Genomic DNA, 21,397 nt, shown 5'->3' with positions numbered 1-21,397 from the left:
TGAGACCCATCGCGCTGTATAATGATTATACTCTAATAAAGTGTTATTTTAGAAATCAGTTGGGAGTGACAGTGCACCCTGTCAATACATGTGATCTCCTCCTCCCCCTCCCTTTTCCTCCCTCCTCCTCTTCCTCCTCTTCTTCTTCAATTTCACCTTATTGGTTGGTTTAACTTTTCTTCCCTTCCTTCTCACTTGAAGAGCTAATACTTGGGAATTGCTGACCCCCACCCCCAACAGAACAGAGTCAACACTCAATGAACAAGTATTAGATATTTATTACCGACTCCACCCATTGCACACAACTTACATTTTCTTATCTGAACTGAAATGCAATAGGCCAGGCTTTCTTTCACTCCCTTTCCGTGTTGATTCTTTCAAAGGAAGCCTGCTCGGTGTCTGGTTCTGCTTCCTTTGCCCATCTGCTCACTAGGAACCCAGCTGAAGTTCTGTAACTCATTGCAAAACACAGTCACTGATCTTAACAATGGCTTGTCTAATTGAGATAATAATCATGGGGGACTTCGGAGGGGGTTGCTTTCAGGTCCACAGTCATTCAATTCTTTCATCTAGGGCTGAGATGAAGTGAGCCCTAGATGCTCAACAAACCACTGGTTTTAGATCCCTACTCATCTAACCTCCAGGGTTCTTTCATTTCAACATGCAGGGACAGATTACCAACCACAGAAGAGTTTACAAAGGTGTTTGTCGAAAAGGAGTGACAGATACTGTTTGACTAGTAACCACTTTGCTATACATGTATACACCAAAACATCCTGTACACATTAAATATATACAATAAAATAAAGTTTAGAACCTTAAAATGAGGTCTGTTTGCCTTTTAAAGAAAAGCTAGTTGTTAATGTATGCTTATAAGGTGGGCACAGCCATGGCCCAGAAGTACCTTCATTTTAAAGTTCTTTATTTTTATTCTAAACTCTAGCAATAATCCTCAAGTGGTACATTCTAAGATTTTTGGAGGCACGCTGAAAAATGGTGCCCTCTAAAGCAAGAGCTGAATTCCAACCCCAAATATTTGGAATTCAGCAGCAGCAGCAGCAGCAGCAGCAGCAGCAGCAGCAGCAGCAGCAGCAGCAGCAGCAGCCTCAACCCAGGCGTTGTAATTAAGTTACTGATTAGATTAGGGGTTTCCCTAAATCCCTCTTGGATCAACATTTCTCCCAAATCTAGTCAAGACGATTAAAATGTAACTAATTTAAAATAATCTGGCCTTCTGTTTATTAAAATCCACCACAGGTGACTTCAGGATGAGCCCTAGAACAAAGGCGTAAAGCAAAATTGATATTCCAGAGTGGAAGAAGGCCTCCAAGGTGAGTTTTTAAAGGTCCCCCAGCTAGTATACAGAAGTGTGTCGTATTGGACTAGCAGCAGCTCCACCCCTAATTTTCTGGATGGCCTTTGCTATTAGTTGTTTGCCTTGCTTACCTAATGGTTTTGCTACTTTCTACCACCTGAATGTAAGCACCTCACGGTGGTTCTCTTGCTCAGCAGTATTCCTGGGAGTGATAGCAGTACCTGGCACAAGCGAGATTCTCAGTATGTATTTGTGGAGGGACTGAGTGCGCCCAGCTGTGATCATCTGGCCATGCCCTCTATTAAGACCTACAACAGGCTTTACTTTGATTCTTAAGTCATTAAGGGAGCTTTTCATATTTGTTTAATCTCTCAAACAAAGTCCTCAGCTGAGCCAACACAAGAATTCAGATGAACTTGACAATTCCACGCCTCGAGAGCTACTGTGGGGAGTGGATCACTCCGGATAGGACATTGTCATTGGTTTTGCTGATGAAGTGCAGCTTGCAGACTATGCATGCCAGGTTTCCAAAAGCCATCGCCGCCAACATTTCAAAATGGAAGAGTTGAGTGTGTTTTTAAAATGTGTTTGGGAATTCTCCTAACGTAGCAGGTGTCTGACCTTTTCCTTGCCCTGTATTTATTGGCCATGCTCCCTTGAAATCCAGTTAGCAGGCAAGGGTTACCCAGCCTGTCTTTATTGCTGCCTGGCACGCATGCACGTCATCAGCTGGCCCCTGCAAACATCTCCATCTGAGTTCCTGACCCTAGTGCACATTAGCATCCAGAGTGCACATCAAGAAGCTGAGTCATCCCTCTTCCTTTGACATTCTGTTAAGTAATCTATCACTCTGCAATCCTCAAAACATAAGATAATGAAAATACGATGCAACCTAGTCGGTTATATGCTTGGATAATTTTTTTCCCTCTTGAATATATCAGGAGGACAAAAAATGATTTTGGCTTACCTCTAAAACTGAGGGACATCCAACTTTAAAAGTTAATGCCAAGGAATTGGTATCAGGGTTAAATAACTTTAATCAGGAACCATGTCATTCCAAACGTATTTTGGATTGTTTGTACTCATTTATTCATTTTCTTTATACTGGGATTATAAGTGGGAAAATCACATACTGTATCATTCTTTGGTAACTTAATTTCTTCCCTTCAGATGCTTACTTGAAAGATAGGTTACCTTGCTTTCGATGAGTGCTCCCGTATTGTGATGAACAGCAGCAGCTCCCAGCTATAGCTGTGTAGATAGTATTCAAACATTATTTTTTATCATCCTTTGGCTTCTGCAATGTCAAGCCTTACTCTTTAACAAGGAATTTGACATTTACAAAACCTATCATAAATCAAAATGAAAAAGCTACTTTCATTCTGTGGCAGCAGAAGTAATAAAAATGTCACACAAGCTCTCCCAAGGAAAGCTGCAGGTATTACCTGGAGGAGAAGCCACCTGCCTGTCTACTGCAAGCCAACTTCATACTTCCTGCTCACAAATCATGAGAAGATTACAAACTCTTCCATGCAAAAAAGCTACTCCCCTACAAGTGGGTATCAGCAGGGCCCAATTGCTTTAAAATGTTTGGATAAAACTTAATTTCAAGCCAGGCAAGGGTGGCGAATGTCTTTAATCCCAGCAGAGGGAGAGGCAAGCAGATCTCTGAGTTCAGTGCCAGCCTGGTTTATAGGAGGAGTTCCAGGACAGCCAGGGCTATGCAGACAAACTCTGTCTCAAAAACACAACAACAAAAAACAAAACAAAACAAAATCCAAAACAAGCAAAACCCACTTAACTGTTTTATTGAGTTAAAAAAATTTCTCTCCTATCAAATGTATGTAGAAAGTAGTATTGTGGATTTTTTTTTTTGTAAGAAATCTGTTGTGTGCGTGCACGCGTCTCTCTCTCTCTCTCTCTCTCTCTCTCTCTCTGTGTGTGTGTGTGTGTGTGTGTGTGAGTGTTGTGTGTGTGTGTGTGAGTGTTGTGTGTGTGTGTGTGTGAGTGTGTGTGTGAGTGTGTGTGTGTGTGTGAGTGTGAGTGTGTGTGAGTGTTGTGTGTGTGTGAGTGTTGTGTGTGTGTGTTGTGTGTGTGTGTGTGTGAGTGTGTGTGAGTGTGTGTGTGTGTGAGTGTGTGTGAGTGTGTGTGAGTGTTGTGTGTGTGTGAGTGTTGTGTGTGTGTGTTGTGTGTGTGTGTGTGTGAGTGTGTGTGTGTGTGAGTGTGTGTGAGTGCGTGTGAGTGTGTGTGTGAGTGTGTGTGTGTGAGTGTGTGTGAGTGTGTGTGTGTGTGTGAGTGGTGTGTGTGTGTGTGTGAGTGTGTGTGTGTGAGTGTGAGTGTGTGTGAGTGTTGTGTGTGTGAGTGTTGTGTGTGTGTTGTGTGTGTGTGAGTGTGTGTGTGAGTGTGTGTGAGTGTGTGTGAGTGTGTGTGTGTGAGTGTGTGTGAGTGTGTGTGTGTGTGAGTGTTGTGTGTGTGTGTGTGAGTGTTGTGTGTGTGTGTGAGTGTGTGTGTGAGTGTGTGTGAGTGTGTGTGTGTGTGAGTGTTGTGTGTGTGTGAGTGTTGTGTGTGTGTGAGTGTGTGTGTGAGTGTGTGTGTGTGTGAGTGTGTGTGAGTGTGTGTGAGTGCGTGTGTGTGTGAGTGTGTGTGTGTGAGTGTGAGTGTGTGTGAGTGTGTGTGTGAGTGTGTGTGAGTGTGTGTGTGAGTGTGTGTGAGTGTGCGTGTGTGTGTGAGTGTGTGTGTGTGAGTGTGTGTGTGAGTGTGTGTGAGTGTTGTGTGTGAGTGTGTGTGTGAGTGGTGTGTGTGTGTGTGTGTGTGTGTGTGTGTGTAAGGGGAGGGGAGCATGAGATGGATTTCCAGACCTGGCCTTACTGGTAGACTTTAAACGTTCTCTCCCAGCCCTAGAACAGCTACCTCCTGTTGATTCTGTTTGGTTCAGAGATTCTTCTTGAACTTGGGTTTTGGTTATGGATGAGCAAACTGTAGATTACCAGTGCCATGAAGGCTTTGGGGAAGGACAATAAAGTAACAGAGATTTAGGGCAAGGAATTTTCACTTCCTAAGATGAGTAAAGAATGCTTCTTAACTCTCTGTCTCTACCTCTTCCTTCTGAAAGAGAGCTAAAGAAAACACCCCCACACACCCCCTCCAACATTGATCTAAACTTTTTCTAATGAAATCTAACCCCAGTGAATAAATTTCTTTCAAAGACTAGGACCTACAGAAAGACAATCAATACCCCTAAAAGACTAAGTAAACTGTCAACCCAGAAAACACCTTCTGAAACTACACACTTTACCCCATGTCTTTCTGTTGTTGTTTTTGAGATAAACCTTACACACTTGTTTATTCGTTTTAGAAGCAGAGACCATGTAACCCAGGCTAGTATTGAACTCACGATCCTGTTTTTGCTTCAGCCTCCTGAGAAGTTTCAACTGTTAGAGCATGCCATTTGGTGACTTTACCTGTTCATCCTTATCATTTCCGCTATAGGAATAATTACATTTAATTTACAACCTTCTAAGAGCACTTCATGGATTTCTGAGTTCAAGGCCAGCCTAGTCGACAGAATAAGTTCCAGAAAAGCCAAGGCTACACAGAGAAACCCTGACTCAAAAACCTAACTAAATAACTAATAAATCCTTTTAATCCATCTCACAGTTTAGGCTGAAAACGATGTACATAACACTAGGTAAAAAATGCCTTTCTCTTTCTTTGAGGTGCTGGAGGTGGAAGCTAGGTCCTGGAGCAAACTAAGCGAGTGTACTGCCACTAAGCCACTTCAGCTCTAGATGAAGGTTTTACTCTCAGTGGTGCTGACTGCAAACTTGAGTAATCATGAAAGACTTTCCTTGGTTGAAAAATGAGCTATATCTGGATGATAAATGTCCACTTGAAGTTTGTATGTAGCAGGATGCATCCCCACTGAGCATCAGAGTTGAGAGGGGAGAACTCAGGAGGTGAGTGGTCATGGACTAACCCCATTTATGGATTGAAAACTTAATTACTATTGCTTTGTGTTTCCAGCTTAAACTGTGGGCCTTCTTAGAGGGGTCCTAATTAAATTGTATTGTTTCTGTAGCAAACACTTCAAGTGTGTAAAGTAACTGAGATATTGTCACTGAACTTTAAAATTATCGTCATCGTCATCATCATAATATCTTATGTATATATGTGTTTCGCCTGTGTCCCCACAGAGTTCAGAAGGCATCAGATCTCCTAGAATGAGAAGTTATAGATGGTTATGAACTACCATGTGGGTGGTGGGAACCAGACATAGGTCCTCTGCAAGAACAGCCAGTGTTCTTAACTGCCAAGCCATCTCTGAAGACCTCAATAATGGATTTTTTTAAAAGATGAAATTTTGAACTACTAGAACATTTTTTCTACTGATAAAGCAATTCAGTGCAATACTATCAACAAAGGCATCTAGAACTAATACCATTCTCCATGGAAGAAGACAGGGCTCCTTGGTGAAATGTTTGATTCTGGGGCTGCAGTAGGAAACATACAGGGTGATTCTAGGGCATCATGGAGTGCCAGGAAGCAAGGAAGTTGTATATATTCCCCACAGACGCCACATACGGAGTACGTTATATGGACCAAGAGCTGACTGAAAGAGCTGGCAAAAGGAGTGCTTGAGCTCTGGGAAGCCTGAGCAGTAAATACCATAGGATGACAGCCCAGAGCGTAGCATAGTTGCAAGTCTATATTGATAAAAATTAGTGGTCAAATAAATGAATAAATATCACAAGTGAGTGACTGAGAACATGCCACAGAGATATTTGCACACTCGTGTTTATTGCTGTACTGGTCACGACAGCTAAGAAATGGAGACAGCCCACACGTCCACCAACGGATGAATGGATATACATAGTCCGTATACACCAAATAATTTTATTCTGTCACTAGAATAAATGAACTCACAACATCTGTAGGAAAGTAAATAGAGCAAGAGATCATTATGAATATAATTATTATATAAGTATGTATGTAAGCCAGATGCAGAAAGACAAATAGTACATATTTTTTCTCATACCCACAGTCTAGTTTTGAAGTTGTATGTGTGTGTGTGTGTGTGTGTGTGTGAGTGTGTGTGTGAGTGTGTGTGTGAGTGTGTGTGTGAGTGTGTGTGAGTGCGTGTGAGTGTGTGTGTGTGTGAGTGTTGTGTGTGTGTGTGTGTGTGTGTGTGTGTGTGTGTGTGTGTTTAGGTCATATAGAAAGAGGACTACAAGAGAGAAAGGAGGAATCTTAAATCAGGGATGGGAGACAGGAAGAAAGGATGATGACATAGAGGTGACTTGAAAACCGAAGGGGAAGGGAGCTGGGGAGAGGGGGAAGGTCAGCAAGAGGGGGCACAGGAGAGAGGCACGAGTAAGAACAGATAGAATGGCACAGATCTAATAAAAATATAAGCTGAGAGATTAGTTTGTCTGCTAACTTCAAAGCTAGTGAAATAAATGGGGATAAAGACAGAAGTGCTGATCTTTAATGCCTAAGAATCATCACTTACAAAGAGGCTCACAAGAAGGTAGGACATGACCCCCTTCTCCCTGAGGATGGGCTACACAGTGACTTTCTGCCAGGAAATACGTTGTCGGAAGCAAGGCCAGGCTAGAGTACAAAAACCTACAAGCACTGCCTCAGTGGTTACTAAACTGGGGACTTGGGAGGAACAACTTGAAGTCTCTCTTGTTACATTTGCCTGTGTGTTTCCAGATTCGATCACGTTCCAGCCACATTTCCCCCATAGACTTGGGTGTGTACTTGTTTTGTTTATGTATTTATTCATCTGTTTGTTTGAGTCAGGTCTTGGGTCTCATGTAGTCCCGGCCAACTTGGAGTTCAGTATGTAGCTGAGCGTGACCTTGAGCTCTTTCTCCTCCTGTCTCAGCTGCTAAAATGCCAACATTACAAGGGCGTATCACCACACTCAGCTCTGAACACACGTTTAAAGACGGGCTCTTCTTTTGTTTCTTGGAACTTCCTCAGTCTTGTCAAGTTCCTCGGTGATTTTGTTTTTTGTTTTTTGTTTTTTGTTTTTTGTTTTTTGTTTTTTGTTTTTTTAAACCTAACAGGGAACCTCTGGGGAAGCTGCAAAATGCAGGGGTACGGAAGGACCAGCCCAATTTCTAGGTAGTGTGACAAAGCAGGCCGTAGCTTCCAGGGAAATGCTCTTTGACGGTCTTTTTATTAGCCAAAAAAATCCTGTGAATATAAACCTGTCTGCGTTTGAGTAAAACTCCGTTTTCTGGTGTATGCCCCTAAAGGATAGAGCCCTGATTTATTCACGACTTCTGTGTAGCCCTATTGCATGGCACAGGGCCTGGCACTTAGCAGTATTTACCGAATGACGGGAGTAAGGAAGAATGGAATGGCAAATAGTATTTTCCAGAGAGAAGAGGGCACAGTATCTTCCAAGTCAGAGGAACAGTGGGAGTGAAAGCCCCAAGGAGATGAAGACAACGGTGTGTGCGTGCGGGAATGTGTAAGATCTATGTGTCTGGATGGTGAGTAGCTTTTCCACAATGTGATTTACTGCCAGCAATTGCTCTAATTTGGATCTGGAATGTTCCCCATGGCTAGTGTAAAAGGTTTTAGTCCCCAGCCCATGATCCTTTTGGAATGTTATGAACCTTTAGAGGGTAAGGCATAGTGAAAAGAAGTGGCATGCCCTTGAAAACGATACTGGGGGTTGTAGCATCGTAGAGCAGGCCGAATTGTCTAGGTGAACAGCCTTTGGCGGATTCTTGTTGAGATTTTTGTTATTGGCCTCCTTCGTTAGCTCCCTGTTTATTGGGCTGCTGTCAGGTAAGCTACTTCCTCTTCCACCCTTTTGCTTGAGGATGTGCTGCTTTGTACAGACACAGAGGCAACAAGGTGCAAATGGCCATGGCCTGAAACCTCCGACAGTATGAGCTAAATTTGAAGTTGATTACCTTTTGAATACCACGAGCTTCTAAAAGGAAAAGTCTAGGGATTCCGAGATGGCTCAGTGCTTAAGAGCATGTGTTGTGTTGCTCTCCCAGAGGATCTAGGTTCAGTTTCCAGCACGTATATCCAGTATTAGCAGATGTGACCCTCTCTTCTGACCAGGCATGCATGTGGTATGTAGACATACATGCAGGCAAGCCACATACATGTTTATGTATGTGTATGTATGTATATGTGTATGAATATGTATAGAAATACATCTAAAAGAAAAGGGGGAGATCTATAGAGAAATACCAGATTTAACCACCCAAGTTAATTGAAGTACAACTCATATGCATGATTCAAATGCTCAGTTTGATGACGGTGGATATATGCACCGCTGACATCTAAATAAGAGCAAAACATGTCACTGGCCTGCAGAATGGTCTGTTGTGTCCTTTGAAACCAATCTCCTCCTCCTACATGACACTCATGTAGGAATACATGACCAGACAAGTGCTGGTCAGCTTTCTTAAACTGCAGATTGAATCTGCCTGCTCTAGAACTCTGAAGAAGAAGTAGAAGCAGGCAACACACACTTTTCATGTCTGCTTCTCTCGCTTTCGACACGGCTTGTGAGATCTACTTCTCTGTTGCCTGTACCAGCATTTCATCCCCCTTTGCGGCTAACTGGTATTGACTGTATGAATATACCACATCATGCCATATGCTGTTATCTGGCCCCCTGATTGTGAGCATTTTAGTTATTTACAGTTTGGGGCCATTGTGAATAGAAATACTGTGAACCCAGGAGAGGTCTTTGTACCAATAAAAAAATCATTTTTCTTGAGTACATAATCTAGGTATGGTTTGGGATTCAGCTTGATATAACTGAGTAACCCTAGTCAGTTTGCCCATAATTTTCCAGCAAGTAATAAATGAACAAAAGCAAGAGTTGGGAGTGTGGTCAACAGTGGGACACTTGCCTATCATGTGCAGGGTCCTGGTTCAATCCTCGGCACTTTTAATTAATTAATCAATTAATAAGAATGAATGAATGCAAAAATAAACCTGAAGAAATAAAATCAATCTGTGGCTATCTGAATGGAAAATACCCCCTGTAGTCTTGGTCATTTGAACACTTGGTTCTCCATTGGTGGCACTGTTTAGAAGAGGCTCAGGAAGTGTGATCTCACTGGAGTAGGAAGTGGGCATGAGAGTTTAAACTTTGACTGCCACTTCCAGTTCACTCTCTGCTTTGGGCTTGTGGTCGAAGATGTACTCTCTCAGCTTCCTGCTCCTGCCACTGTGCCTGCTGCTGACTGCCATGCTTCCTGGCCATGGTGGATTCCCATCTCTCTGGAACCAAAAAGTTAAAATAAACTTCTTCCATAAGTTGCTTTGGTGACCGGGTTTTATGATAGCAAAATAAAAATAACTAGCACACAAATGCGTTTGAGTAGGATGGGAAGCTTTCTAGCCAGACCCTGGTATACCAAACACGTGACTGATATCTTTGACCTTGACTTGAGATTAAACCACCTGAATAGACTCACCTCTAACCTGATCAACCTCTTCTTTTAACTCACATTATGGGGATCAATGGTCTTGCTGCTACTATGTATGCTCCTGTCAGCAAGTCCCCTACGGACTATGCTCTACTGATGATGGATCTATTTGTTTTATTCTTCAGTCTCACAGCACTCAGAGGTCTGTTCTCAAACATAGGGACTGGGTTTTTTTTTTTTTTCCAGAACAAGCAGGACTGATGTTTATAGAGGAGGTTGTATCTCACTTTCTGAAAATGACACCTTTCTAGGTGTCATCAAGAATGCGTCTACTGTGCAGCAGTGAAGTCTGTTGGCTCTGACTGCCACTGGCTGAGCCAGGTGCTATTTTAGAAGCTAGCACTGTGGCTCCTGGGCTCCAGGTCACCCATCTAAAAAGACTGTCCTTGGGTTGCTGTTAGGAAAAGAACCTAGGGCTGAAAAAAGCATCATCTGAGAGGGCATGGAATAGCCTTTGTTCCTATGAAGTTAGACTAAGGCTCACAGTCTTTCAGGACACAAGTAACAAGCAAAAGGGAATACTTTACATGCCGGTGTCTAAGAAGGAACTTAGTTTAAATCAGTTTTCATACTTGTCTAAATGGCCATCAGTCTATAGGCATCCTGTCTCTTGTGTATGCATCAGTGTTGTTTTTACACACACATCACAGAAAACTCAAGATAAAGCGGCTGTAGGAAGAAGGGCATTGGTTAGCTCAGTAGCCCAGAAGCTGCGATTTGCAAGGTGGAATCCTAGCTTCTTCCGTCTCAGGCTTTTGCTTTTTTTCTCCACTGTCCTCTTGCTAATGCTCAGTGGGAGGATTTATTTTGCTGCATGTTTAGCACACACACACACACACACACACACACACACACACACACACACACACACAATTTCAGTAGAGGGGGTTCTTTCTACAGACCCCAGCAGACATCACACACTTGCATATATAAATATATTAAATATTTATATGAAAATATTTGGGCGATGAGACCCAAGTCTAAACACAAAGTTTATTTTGGGCTAGTGAGATGCCTCACCAGGTACAGGCACTTGTCAAACCTGACACCCTAAGTCTAATCCCTGGGACCCACATAATGGGAGGAAAGAACCAGTTCCCACAAAGTTGTCTTCTGATCTTTTATTTGTGCTCCATGGCCCAAACACACCACACATGTACAGGCATACACTAAATATATCAATAAGTGTTAATTAAAAATAATTTGTTTCATATGTACTTTGTAGCCTGAAGGTAATGTTTTAATTAATTTTATGTAGAAAACACTAACATTGTTGCATTGTGTTGCTGCTCACAAAGTTCGGGGTTTAGAATTTTGAATTAGGGATGATTCGATGATATAGAAATATTCCTTAATAGTGAGTCATTTTCAGAAGTGTTTAAAGTATCTATATTGATCATATATGATTCTTCATCACAATAAAGCTAGGGTCAGATTCTAACAACAGTCACATGGAGAAGAGGATGGAGTCCCCAGAGGACATTTCATTCCATTAGCTCTGCTAAATAATTCTACAGTTCAGTTAGGCAGAGAGGTTGAGATGGCTGCATGAGGCCAGACTCTATGGTAGCAAAGGTTTGCTGGTCCAGACCACTATGTTTTTCTGGCTCCCAGAAGGAGATCAGACCCTCCTGGCATCAAGAGTAGAAGGCTGGCGGTGGGGTACAGCTTAGTGGTAGAAAATATCTTTAACAACTATTAAAAGAGAGTGACCTCCCCAACAGGAGCAACCCACTTCCTGACCCCATTTACCCCATTTGTCAACCATGCTAAGGGAATTATGGTTCCTAGTTCCAACTTACCTTCCTTGCCTCATCGCTTTACAGTTGTTTGATTTGTTTTGAGAGTTTTGCTATATAGCACAGGCTGACCTTGAACTGGAGATCCCCTGAGTGCTAAGATTACAGATGTGTGATGAGATACCTTGCCTTAGTAATCTTTCTATAACCTATGTGCCTTTTCCAGTGATGTGATGGAGAGATGGCTCCGCATTTTAGAGCACTTGCTGTTCTTCTATAGGTCATGGGTTTGATTACTAGCACCCACATAGTGAGACACAACATATGTATTCCAGTTCTAGGGGATCCAATGCCTTCTTTTGGCCTACAGGCATCACATAACACACACACACACACACACACACACACACACACACACACACACACACCATGGTACACATGGCAAAACAGTTATACACAATAATATAAAATAATTTAATTTAATTAGGGGCTTGCAAGATGGCTAAGGGGATAAAGTACTTGCTATACTTGAAAGACAACTAAGGCTAATCTGTGGCCTCTACACACATATGTGTGTACTCACACACATATACCCATACATATTTGAACACATAGACGCATGCAAATACATATACACACACCACGTTAATTAATTTAAAAACGGAACTAAATCCAGTCTTTTCCTCCCCGCTGAAACAAGGTCTAATTATGTAGCCCTGGCTGCCCTGGAACTCACTATGTAGATCAGGCCAGCCTCTTCCTTCAAGTGCTGGGATTAAAGGCTTGGGTCACTAAGACCATCTTAAATCCACAGTCTTGTGGATGCTAGGTGATTTCTGTATACTGAGTGAAATTCCCTAGCACTTTGTTATTTTTTGACATAAAATTTCATTCACTAAATTGCCTGGGCTCATCCTGAACTCACACTGTTCCCCAAGCAGATCTCGAATTTATCTTCCAGCCTTGGTCTTCCCAGTAGCTGGGATTCCAGGCTGTGTCATTAAGACTGCCAGTTAAATTTATTTTCTAACTGACACATAAAAACAAAAGTAATAAATATTTATGATATACCATGTAACATTTGAGAATATATAAATATATGTATACACACACACACACACACACACACACACACACACACAGACAACCATTATGGGGTGTTTAAACATCTTACATATACCCATCTCATCAAACATTTATCGTGTCATTATATCTCCATAAAATTCTTTTGGCTTCTTAAAGTGGTATTTACAATTACCCTACTGTGTAACAGTAGCACTCCAGAACTTCTGACCTCTGTTCAACTCTAACTCCTGGCTGTCTATCAACCTTTCCCCAGCCGAGTAATCTTAATAATCCACATGGCTACGGCTCTGTGAGTAGCTGACCACCTTCCCATAAAGACTGCCTCACTTAAAGTCCCCCATGCAGTCATGAAGGGAGCACTAGGCTCTGCTCTGGAACAAGGGCACTCGCTCTTAACAACAGTAAAGGCTTTGCAGAAGCTCTGTAGCTGTATTGGCTACCATAGTCAATCTCGCCCGGTGATCAATCATGAGCCTTTGGACTGACTGTTGGCACAGTTCCAGAGATGACGAAAAATTTCTGTAATGGGGGGAGAGAACTTGATGACAAGCAAAGGCTTAGCCCGTACACAGAATTACTCTAGGCTTCATGTGCTAGGGTGGTGTCTTCACACACAGTACAGGAGATATCTGAGGATGAGAACTTCATCTTGAAATGTGCAGGTCCTGGCATCTTGTCCATGACAAATGCTAGACCAAATACAAACAGTTCCCAGATTTCCCTCCTACTGACCAGACTCGGTAGTTAGATGGCAAATGTTTAGCTTTTGGGAAGGTGAAAAGAAGGCTTGAGCGTGGTGGAAGTCATGGAACGCTTTGGGTCTAGGGATGGCAGGACAAGCAAGAAGTTCACCATTGCCCTCAGTGGACAGCACTGACATTTGTAACTTGTACGCATCTTCACAACCAGTAAATGCCTTCTGGAATCAGGAGATAACTCCCTCTACCTTGTCTATCAAAATACTTTATCATCATTGTAATCTCCCTGCAGTCTCCTTTAGGTTCCCTAGTTTCCTTATTCCCCTCCAAGTCTAGCTGGATTTACAGAAAGTTTGTAATAATGAATAAGAGCACAAACCAAAACAAAAAAAACAAGAAAGAATAGTTAACAGCTTCATAGACTGATTCCAAACAGAAATGCAGATCTGTCTCAAACCTACACTGAGGATTCTCACACAGTACCCTTTGCCACCTGTCATAGCAGACAAGAACTGGGCGGGGCACCCTTGTCTAGATCTGAGAAACTGATCTTCTGTGGAATATCCTGCCCTTTCTCTCTGTAGAAATGTGGACCCACCAAGCTTCCCTGGCTTGAATCTGCTCTGAAACTGGCTTCCTTCCCCCTCTGCCTGCTATGGTTTGAAACCTCTTCTGAGGGCTCATTTTTTAAGGCTTATGTTGCCAGCTGATAGGACTTTTGGGAAATGACTGGGTCAAGGGAACTCTGCAATGGGTGAATGGGTGAATAGTTTGACCTCATGACTAGGAGGCAATGGAAACTACAGAGTTGAAAGATGTGATTAGTAAGGGGACATGGAAGGTACATCTTGTCCCCAGACCCTCTGGTCTTCTTTTCCCTCTCCCTTTCCTTCCCCTCCCCCTCTCTTTCCTGGCCGCTATGCGGTGATTGGCTTTCTTCTATCATGCTTTTCCACTGTGATGTTTTGTCCAAGCTGACCCCTGGAAACTCTGAGCCAAGTGACCATGAACCTAAGTCAACCTCTCCTTCCCTTTAAATTGTTTCTGTCAGGTAGTTTGTCACAGTGATGGGGACACTGGCTAACTCTGCTCCAACACTAGTGACCCTGGGAAACCCCAATTGTTCCCCTCTAGGATCCTGTCTACTTCGCTCTCCAGGCTGTCATTCACATGTCTCTGGAGACTTTACTACATGTATGCCCGTATACTTTTCAACAATCATGTACCTCGCCATTAATCTACCATTAATTCTTACTTGGGGAACCAGATAGAGCTCTGCACAGTGAAAGTTCCTGATAACCTGCCTGTTTTCCCTTTGTGTCTGCTTGAGATATAGTTCCCTGGTGCAGAGGTCATAGAGACTAGAATCCTAAATCCTCCTCTCTGCTTTGACTGCAAGGGATGCTTAGGGAGTCCCACTGTTGGAAAAAGAATTCCCTAGAGACTCAGATGAACCACCTCTGTCCTTTGCCTTGATTCATCCAATGCTTCATTTGTAGCTCTTGGGGATCAACCATCCACAGGAACCAGGAAGCAAGAAAGCAGCCAGGATAGAGCCTTGGACATCCCAGCAACATTTTACAGAGATTATACACAGCAGAAAGTATAAACCTATGGATTATTCTAGGGTTTTGCCTTTAGTCTTCATTCAAGGTTTTTTTTTCCCCCACAGATCTTTTTCTTTCTAGATTGAACCCAGGGCTTCATGCATGATAGGTGATTACCACTGAGATACAGCCCTGCTCTCTCACCCAGTTACTTTAAAAATGATCACCCCACCTCGTCTTGGTTGGGAGTTTTATATATGTTCATCGATATGTTAAAGAAGCAAATCTGGACTCCTATCAAAATTTCTAGTCATGGCATTGGAATTACTCAAACCTTCCCACCCCTCTTTTCTTGACATTGTGTTTAGGGTCAGCAATATATCCTTCAGTATAGTCCCAGTTTTGGAAAATTAAGGCAAGTGACAAGGCTCCCTGAAGCCAACCAAGGTCAGCGATTAAACTGAAATGTGGTTGGGGGTTCTCAAATATCCCATAATTATAAAATAGAAATTTCCTTTCTGTCATTGCTCTTATTTTGTCTGAGTTTTTAAGAAGTTCTCACATTCCAGCTCAGACTAGCCTGGAACTCATAGTGATCCTCCTCCCTCAGCTCCTTCATTGCTCTTAGAGTAGCTTTGATGGTAATTATTTTCTCCCCGGAAGTGGTATGTGGTGGCTTTAGGAGGAACTTTCCTCGTGTCTCCATTAAGATGCTCCTCTCCTCGCAGAACACTGTCCTTCACATTGTCATTTCCTGAGAGTAACCACATGGACGGATGGAGATACTTCTTTGCCATGTGTGAAGGTACATTTTATATTTCCTTTGTTCTGACAGGCTGCTTTTCTAACAGTGGTTAAGGTAAAAAGGTTAGAAACAGGAGTCAAAAGGCAGCATCCCTGTTACTCAATGCCCTGATTTTATAATTTCCCTTCCCGACTTCAAAGGGGCAAATGTGTGAATGCATCTCTGTTTCTCTTGGGGTTCGCTCTTAGACCCATTTGGCAAGTTTCTGCATAATCACAACTCTTAATGTTTTCCTTTCTTTCTTTGTGGTGCTGGGGGGAGCACCCAGGAAACCCAGGCCTGGTCTATGAAAGTTAAACCTGAGCTAAGGCTCTGAGATGTCAGTTGCTTCAGTTGCCCATCACCCGTTTAGGCCATTTCAAGAAATTAAAGACCATCTCCATCCTCGGGTCAACCACTGATTTAAGACTCTGTTCCTTGGTCTCTCATTTCCCCCTTTAACCCTGATCCCTTGTGTCTGTCCACAGAATCATTGGAATTCAGTATCACTATTTGAAGTTCTAGGCTAATGAAAGAGGCTGGTTTGCATTAAACCCACGTGTGAAGTCATACTAATTAAAGCCTGCATGTAGCTTTGCAAATAGTCATTTGCACTTCTGGGCACCTCTGGTGGAGGTGTCTTCTCATTGGCTAAACAGGGGTGATTACTCAAAATGTAAGAGAGGGCTCTAGCTGGGTAAGGGTGGCCCTTGCTCCTTACACTGTGGGAAGTAGGGAGTGCTTCCAAGACAACAGAAACTCCCTTCTTAGGCAGGGAAGTCTAACTTCTAAAAGGTAAGTTAAAGAGGGCCACCAAGCTGTTACTGTATGCCCTTCACTTTCTTTGAGAAATAGAATTCTTTGAGGTAAATCGACGTGTTGGTTAGACACCAACTTCGTAGAGCCCAGTCTCTCTGGTTCCCAGGGAGGAACTTCTCCATATTGTCCCCTAAACCTGAACTCTGTGCATTATAATAATCAATAATGAAATTATGGAAACAATCAATGGGTTATTACATAGCCGTTCTCCAACTGCATCTCTCTGGAAGTCAATAACTTAACTACAGAAAGATGGGTTCCTCCAAGTCTTTCCATAGGATATTAAGCTTCCTGAAGACTCAACTGAAAAACACACAGCTAGCAGGGACCCAGCTGCTGGAGAAGGAAGGAAACAAAGTGAGGCAAGGACAGCTGAAGGGACCCTCTTGTTAGTTACTAAGTAATTCAATGTATCAGACACTATTATTTCCATGTTTGCTTAATTTAATTTTTCGAAGTTGATTTCATTTTTAAAGTATTAGCCCAAGAACATAGGGACTGCTTTGCAGGTTCTTAGTTGTACAGATAAAATAGTTTAAAAGTAAACCTGGAAGGTAACTCGATTTTATTAGACATTGAAAGGGAGGAATAAGCAACTAGGTAGGCAAACAGAAGATCTCAGTGTCTTCCAGAGGAGGAAACTGGTAAGAGAAGGATGTTTATGTATGCTGAATTAGAGGTCAGGAGAGCAAGCCAGCTCAGAAGCAACTCTGTAGGGCAGGGGGCTCTTCAGAGAGAAACAAGAACACCCAATGTGTCAGGCAAACAGGCTTAAGATTTAGGCCTGTGTCCCAGATGGGGGTTGGGGGCTGTTACCATCTCTGGGTCTTGATTCTGTTTGTTGTTTCTTCCAGCTAAAGGATTAAAAACAGGAAAAATCTTGAACTTGGAGAAATCTGGAACACCAAGGCAGCATTTAAATTAAAGCCCAAAATGAAAATGCATCCAAATTTTCTCTCTGCCCTCAGATTCCTACTGACAGGCATCCATAAAGATGGGGAAGGCCAGCTCCTCCAAGAGCTCTCTTCTACTGGGATTAGCTAAACCTTTCAAATTTCCTAGTTGTTTTCTTTTCCCCAATCTACTTGTGACTTCAGCACTCAGAGTCTTGGATGAGCTTATTTATGTCCCTTGGGGTCATTTCACAAATATCTGACACAAATAAGGCAATAAACAGCCCAGGCTGCCACGATGACTCAGCAGTAATTTATCCTTGCCCAAGTTGGTGGTTTCTGTAAATGCTTGTTAATGGCTTCTCTAGGGATGGGCTGGCTGTGGGACTGGAAGAGTCTCCAGCCCCCTTTCTGTCTGTAACACTTTAACTTTTACATGCAATCTAATAATTTCCTAATTAATAGGTCAATTTCTTGGGAATGTATCATTCATCTCAGCAGACCTCCAGCCTCCATCATCTCTAACGCTAAGAATGAACTCAAATAGCATCGAAAACCTATGGGAGAGGTTTCTCTGCGTTGCTGGAGCCCCTTGGTAAATCTATTGGTTCACAGCTTTCTTTTGTTCTGCAACTCTCAGCGGTTAACATAACCTCTTTCATAGTGGAACATGTCCATTTTGAGTAACTTGAATGTGTCTCTCGTATTTGGTCTAGGATAAACAATTTTCTTATTGCCTTTAAAGTAGAATTGCTTTGTTGTACTTATTGCTTAAAGTAGAATTTTGTGTTGACAGCTTCGAAGTGATATATAGATTATGTATGTTTGTCTAAGGTGTTCTGATCTTTCTATTAAGACTTCCCATAGGGCCAGGCCACTCAAAAGATAAGGAGTTCCTCAAAGGGAGAGATTTACAAAGAAATGCCACAATCTTGGATAGTACTTTGGTACCAAATTTTAAACATGCACATTTCTTTTAATTCCCGTAATTTAAAAACCAATTTGATTTATTTCAAATTTAGAACTTTAAAAGATGGTATGGACTTCAATATCTCCTCCACATGGGAAAGTACTCTGCAACCAGACACTGTTCCCTAGGGAGAATTTGTAGTGTGGATAATGGCTGACCACTGTCTTAAGACTGTATTGAATTTATTCTATGTACTATGTACTGTGATAGCATGACACCCCCACATCTAATATCAATGACCAAACAGTCATAGTCTAGTTAGTAACTGATGGTAATTCTGCATTTTTGGCATAAGCCAAAATGCCCCTTGGAGGTTTGAATGAGAATGATCTTCATAGGCTCATATATTTGAATACTTAGTTCCCAGTTAATGGAACCGTTTGGACAGACTTGAGAGCATGGGCTTGTTGGTAGAGGTGTGTCACGGCGGGTGGGATTTGAGGTTCCAACAGCCCATACCATTCCCAGTTAGCTCTCTCTGCTTTGCTTTTGTGACTTAAGGTGTGAGCTCTGAGCTCAGGGCTATACCTGTCTGCTTGCTCCCATACTCCCTGCAGTGCCAGCCATGGACTCTAACTCTCTGCAACCAAAGGCCCCAAAGACATTCTTCTATAAGTTCCTGGTCCTAGTATCTCATCATAGCAATAGAATAGTAACTAATGCAGTCATCATACACAGATGACTCCTGACCCAGTGTGGTGCAGAACAATCGGAGGGCAGACAATGTTTGCATTACATTCAGACAAAGATGTCCACATTATCTAGGCAACAGATTTAGTGGGCAGGAACGGTGGGGGCCTCAGGAGCATTTGTATGTGGCATATTTAGAGTTGACGGCATGCGGGCGTGATCTGAGGCTCATGAAGAAACAGATTTTGCAGGCCTGGGCAGGCCTTGAGGATCTTCAAGGTTAAGAATGTTCCACATGCTGAAACCGCTACAGGCTTTTCTGTGAGCTACAGAACCGCTACAGGCTTTTCTGTGAGCAGTGTGGGGAGGGACCATCAGGCTGTCTAGAGACCTCTAAGTAGTCAGGGTACTTAGAAAGGGGCCAAGATCATTTTGTGTGATGCTCATCTTTTTTTTCTCAATCGTTTATTTAAAAAATAAAACCCAATAATCTGCAGAGATTTTTTTTGTATTGTTAATGCTCCCCCTATAATAGCTCCATGTGTTGTAAATAGATACGCCCAGACTTTAGCTTGTTTTGTTGTTGTTGGTACCACTTTAACTTTATTTCCAGTCTCATCTGTTAAATAGAGATATTTAATTTGAATTAAGATTTTAAAAGTCTTTTAAAAAAAATACCCTCTCTAACCCAGGAATTTGCAAATAATAGGAGCCATTAGAGGAGAATTAATAAATTATGGGTCCACGTAACTACATTGTCCCTATTAGAACAACCAGAACTCTTAAAATAAATATGGTCTCCATCTGCTGCTGTTGCTCAAAGGACTGGAAAAGTCTTCTAAACTCAGCATGGTTTATTTCGTTAGCCTCACTCTCCAGACTGAACTCATGACTTTACATTCTACCCGCGAGCTGTATCCTTGGTCTCTCCTATTTGAGTATGTAATCTTCTGGCTCCCAAGTTCACTATTCACTTCTGGGGTCTGGGATTGCTAGTCTCTGATAGGGGGAGGGGCTCACTAATGTCCTTGAAATTTTCTCAGGAACAAACATGCTGATATGATAAACAATGGAACATAATACCCGGCTTCCTAGCTACTGGGCTATGCTCTCTTGTCTGCTGCAATTGGTTGTGGCCATCCACTATTCTGTGTTGTTTATTTTGTTTCTACTTTCTGATCTCTCTAAATCACCTCTGAAGGGTACACCCAGAACCCTTCCTGCACCCCACTTTCAAAAATAACATCACTTCCTCAAATATCATTTTTATTTGAATTATTTTAATAACTCTCTCTCTCCCTCTCTCCTTCTCCCCTCTCAGAAAGAGAGAGCTTATTTAGCTCACAGATTTGAAGACAGACCTCTGAACAGCATTGTACAGGTTCTGGTGAGGGCCCCCTTTGAGGGCGTAAGTCACAAGTCATGTGTGTACTTTGTGCATACGTATTGTCCATACCCTCTTATCAAAGAAAATTCTGGAGAATAGTTTGAGTTTTTGTGGAAAACATTTCTGTATAGAACTAAATATTTGTATGACAGGTCTAGGGTAATGTCTTTGGGGCTTAGTGTCTTCTGAGGTAGACTGTTTGCCCCATGGACCCACTCTTAAAAGTGAAGCTTGTCCCCTTTCTCCTCAGTCACAGGCTATAGATACTCTATAGGAACAGTACATCTCATTGCTGGCGCAATCACTTGAACCAAGCTCCTGACTCTTTCTGAGTGGTTTATATGCTCCCATTTATAGGGACTAACATTTTCAGAGTTCCTACTGTGTGCTAACTCATGCACATGCCTCCCTTCCTTTCTGTTGCCCAGTCTGAAGGCCCTCACTTATCACTAGCATCCCTCATAGTCTTACTGCTAGGGTTAGCAGGAGTTGGGACACGGTGTGTTGTGCACATTTTACAAACATGCCGTGCATCCGCTTTGGTTGTAAATGGCTCAAGGCTTGTTTTGACAAAGTATATGCTTGTAACATTAGGTACTTTGGTGGTTCAACCATAGCCCCAAACTGTTGATTAGCCCTGTACTCACCTTTCACATTTTCATGACAACATGCTTGACAAAATCAACTTAAGAGAGGAGAGGTTCATTTTGGCTTCCCCGTTGGAATGTACAGTGCCAGTAGTGTATTTTGGTTCCCACTGAACATCATGGCAGAGAGGGCTTGACATCAGGGGGTGAGGCAGCTGGTCACAGTCACGAAGCAGAGATAGACAAACACTGGTGCTGAGCTTCAGGGTCGGTGTCCCCTCGTCATTTAAAATGGTTTAGGACAGTGGCTGATCTTACAGAGTTTCCATGTTTAATGGCCAGCATTCATCTCACAGCTATGATGGGATCAGAGGTCCTCTTCTAGTGTGTATGCAGACAAAGTATGCATATACATAAAATAAGTAAATCTTTTAAAAAAAACTCACTGGAAATACCCTCACAAAC

General features: G+C 42.4%; 1 long non-coding RNA gene across 8 annotated transcripts in view; it reads left to right on the top strand.

The window, feature by feature from the left end:
* LOC148000100 (uncharacterized) overlaps positions 1 to 21,397 on the top strand; it is a 67,469-nt gene that overhangs the window by 3,140 nt on the left and 42,932 nt on the right. For 3 of the 8 annotated variants that reach the window (XR_015641582.1, XR_015641580.1, XR_015641579.1), the window contains exons 2-3: positions 1,258 to 1,331; positions 5,032 to 5,271. This is a non-coding gene — a long non-coding RNA (uncharacterized LOC148000100). Of the gene's footprint in view, positions 1 to 1,257; positions 1,332 to 5,031; positions 5,272 to 5,508; positions 6,089 to 15,590; positions 15,668 to 17,319; positions 17,654 to 17,823; positions 19,528 to 21,397 lie in introns of those variants that run through there. The other 5 variants (XR_015641583.1, XR_015641585.1, XR_015641586.1 and 2 more) reach the window with 4 other exon arrangements.

Source organism: Rattus norvegicus, chromosome 17, assembly GCF_021556685.1.
Source record: "Rattus norvegicus strain SHRSP/BbbUtx chromosome 17, alternate assembly SHRSP_T2T, whole genome shotgun sequence".
Taxonomy (NCBI): domain Eukaryota; kingdom Metazoa; phylum Chordata; class Mammalia; order Rodentia; family Muridae; genus Rattus; species Rattus norvegicus.
The sequence above is the reverse complement of the archived record's forward strand: the minus strand, read 5'-3'. Positions and strand labels throughout refer to the sequence as shown.